Source organism: Misgurnus anguillicaudatus, chromosome 16 (genome assembly GCF_027580225.2).
Source record: "Misgurnus anguillicaudatus chromosome 16, ASM2758022v2, whole genome shotgun sequence".
NCBI lineage: Eukaryota > Metazoa > Chordata > Actinopteri > Cypriniformes > Cobitidae > Misgurnus > Misgurnus anguillicaudatus.
The window spans coordinates 23,410,414-23,414,431 of NC_073352.2; the positions used below are offsets into that span (position 1 = coordinate 23,410,414).

A 4,018-nucleotide genomic window follows, 5' to 3' on the forward strand; every position below is an offset into this window, starting at 1 on the left:
AACATTCTATAGAATTTAAAAGGGCAATACAGTTCATAGATAAAGAATGTACAAATCTGATTATAAAAAAATACATAAAATCAGTAAACCGAAATTAGTTTTGAACAAGAAGAAAGCCTATTTTAAATGCAATTTAAATTAGTTAAATTTAATATTGTTGTGTGTATTGTACTTAGAGTGATCAATTAAAACATCTGAAACGTGACTCTTATAGTGTTTATATGCCATTTATATTTTTGATTAAAAAATGTGCAACTTATTTTTAAGATGTATTTAATTAACATAGATTTAAAAAAGTCTTTTATAAATAAAAAAAATAAATATTTGTTAAATATGTTCCATAAGCATATGTGTGAGTGTGAGTGTCAAAATCAAATTCTGATATTTTCACAGAAAATGCATTATGTAGGTAGGATGATTTTATTTTTGTAAACAGTAAATCAAAAAAAAAAAAAAACGACTTTAGCTGGGTTTCACATGGTCACACAAACAGTATCTGCCATATATTTGTGTGTATTTAGGAAAATATTTGTTACATATAGCCTATCAAATATTTTGTACTATTATTGAATTTATATTGCATATGGCTGTATATAAGTATTTATTATATATTTTGTATTTCTGTAAAATCAATACATTGACATATATATTTTATGTTTATAAATATACAATTATGTTTATAAATGTATTTTATGTAAATATTTACATTTTATGTGTTTATATGTGTTTTTCCATATATCATATTTCAGTATTTGGTTGACCCCAGACTCCAGCTCTTGCAACAAGGCTCCAAATCTATGTCAAAAACAATTACCCACTCTGTTTCTCTCTGATGCCTCCATTAGATTTGCTAAGACCAGCATAACCTTCAAAAAACAATGACACCTTTTCCATATACACTTCTCTAATCCATAACTTTCCATTGTTATGGTTGTTAACAATAAAACAAACCCCTTTTCTATTTTAACAGGAGCTATTGTTTGTCCTTCTTAGTCTTAATTTTTAAGAAACATTCAGCATCAGTTTCATGTTTATGTTAAATCAACTTGAATACTGAAGAAAAAATGTATTGATGCATGGTTTCAGGTAAAGAGTATTAATACATTTGTGCATACAGAATTACAATGGATTAAATGATGGATTAAAAACAGTAACAGATTGTGTTCTCTCTGCTTTGTTAAAAAAAGCTTGACTGTGGATAAATAAACAAAGCAAATCTTTATTAATACACTCTACTGTGACTAATAGCTGTAGGAACAGTAATCAACCAGAAATATCAGTTTCTGGATACTTATTAAAGTTAACAGTAGGGGTCGCACAAACATTATTCTTCGCTGGTATGTCGCCCGTTCACCGTCATTAAACAATTTTATTTACCGTTTAGCCAATAATTATTTCAACAAATGTCACAAGTATGCTTCATTTACTCGGGGTTTCACAAGTCTTTTCATATATCTGCCTGTAGGTTGCGTGTGTTAAGAGCATAGAGACAGCATCTGCACACTGCTCATCTAGATCTGTTATGATGGGCGGCCTATCGGTTGACCGCATGTCGTCGGAGACCCGTCCATGTGCTTTGAATTGTAAATAACGACAACGTTTCATATCCATCCGTACGTTCAGATAAACTGTCCTCCACGCTTGACCAGGTAAGCGAGTTTACCCGGGAGACGTTAAATTACTGATAATCGCCACGATGTTACTGAGGTATGAGCCAAATGCTATTCATTGCGACTGCCAACTTTAGTGCTAAAATACTTGGTTCCACTGGGGCTCGAACCCAGGACCTTCTGCGTGTAAAGCAGACGTGATAACCACTACACTATGGAACCGGTTGGGCAAGCAGAGCAAAACAGTGCTATTTCTACGTACGACTCACATTTAGGGATTTATTTGATAATTTAATTTAACAAACGGTAACACTCAGTTTTCATGTAACAGTTACATTAGTTACTTTTGCATTTGTGTCATTCGAGCTGGTACATAATAATACAAAATTTGTGTAGGCCTATTAATGAAGTTGTAATGAGGTAGCTTTACTTTATCTCTTATATTTAAATATTTGTGTGTATTACACATGTTCAAAAGGTTTGTCGTAGGCTATAATATTCACTTAAATAATAAACATGGGTGCTTTTTACTGTTATTTTTAATGTATTTAGGTCTTGTTAAGGTGGGAATAAATAAAGCCACAATCCTTTCAAGGACTTTGCTATTGTTCTATCACAAGAGAGAAGCTGAAGGAATTGCTGAAAGTGATGTAGTGGCTTCCACTTACCACCTTATCTCACCACTTTGCATGCACTATGCTAAGATTTCTGATGAAAAGTCATAATTTTTTAAATCTGTAAATGTTATTGCCATGGTTTATTTGTCACTATGTGTAGTAGCATATGGTTATTGTCTGAAGGGCTAACATAAAACTTTCCTTTAGCCAGTGTGGGTTAAGTAAGGAATAATTGACGACGGGCCATTGAATTATAAGAAAATAATGCACACCCAAGGTGCAATGCGGCACGACGCGTGTGCACGGGTGTGCATTATTTTCAAATAATTCAAAGGACCGGAGTCAATTATTCCTCTTATACCACGGTTACCACAAACATTGCTCTGGTGCCTATTTTTAAGACATTTGACAAGTTAGGTGTGCGGTTATCAGAAATTATACCCACGGAACATTTCAGCCAATCAGAATACAGCATTCAACAGACCCGTGATATTTTTTCTTTAAAACCGGTCAGATGAGATAGTTAAGAGCAGGATTCTTACATAACAATTAGGCACAATTTACATAATTTGGGCAGGTATTTGCATTTTCCCTTATGGGGATGGTTATTGCAGTATTAAATGAAAAGCATGTCTGTCTGTCTTTCTGGTGGGATGTTTTTAATGTGGGCTTCATATGCAAACAACTCAATGCTTTCTTTGCATTACATTGCTACAGGCAAACTGTGTGCATAAAGCATGGTAAGCCTTTTAATTAAAATCACAGTTCTGTATTTGACTATCAGTGTAGCTTACAGTGCTGGTATTTTGTTTCCTCCATATCAAATATGTTGATGATGAGGTGTCTAATTGTCCCCTTAGACTTACTATAAAATATTTTGTATGTACAGTGTTTTGCTGGGACATTATATAAGACTTAAAGAGCTTGGTAGACCAGAGTGAAGAAAAAGGAAAACCGGCATTCATTAATTAGACAATTTATTTAATTTACACCTCTAGAATTTTTAACGCCCCTCAGTTTCTCAAAGACAAGCAATTACCTTGTTACCACATGACCGTGCATGCATGCACTGTTTAAAGGGAACATATCATGAAAATCTGACTTTTTGCATGTTTAAGTGCTATAATTGCGTGACTGATACGCTGTAAAGCGGGTGAATTTAAAAAATGATTTTGAATGGAAGTCAATGACGCCGTCTGCCGGTTGGGTATACCAAGATGGCGGCTCGAACTCTGCGCTGGCTTCACCTCACGCTGTTACGTTAAGCGTTCTATGCGCAATCCAGTCATAGATCAGTGGCTAGAACACATGTATACTCTGGAGACACAAAATATTTATTTGACATCTTAAAAAAGTCTTGTGAAATGTCCCCTTTAAGGCTTTTTGCTAGTTTTTTTTTATAAGTCTCTAAACTCTAAACATTAGTCACTATGTTCATATTTATTCTAGAATGCTTATGCCATTGTTAGAGTTATGAATAGCTGCATTGATTTATTTGGTGCACATACCAAGAATAGAGCTCAATGCAATTACTTATGTGTATATTGGAAAACAAACACACAGGACCAAATATAAAAGCCCTTTGGTAGGGATATTATTTTTATAAAGAGTTACACATAAAAAGGCTAACAAACGTGAAAATCTTAGAAATTATTTATCCCATTTGAATGGATGGTGAGTGACCAGATAGGACTTTGGAGGGAGAGGAGTACGGCTTGCCACGATATTGCACGCGGCTTCGGAGCCTGTCACCTGTGGAAACGAGGCCGGCTTTAGGACCCAGGGTGCGCG

The 4,018-nt window shown here is 34.4% G+C and overlaps 1 non-coding gene across 1 annotated transcript; it reads right to left on the reverse strand.

Moving 5' to 3' along the window:
* Positions 1 to 1,759: 1,759 nt before the first annotated feature.
* Positions 1,760 to 1,832, reverse strand: trnav-uac (transfer RNA valine (anticodon UAC)). Its single transcript has one exon. It is a non-coding gene; the product is annotated as a tRNA-Val (tRNA).
* Between the last annotated feature and the right edge of the window lie 2,186 nt (positions 1,833 to 4,018).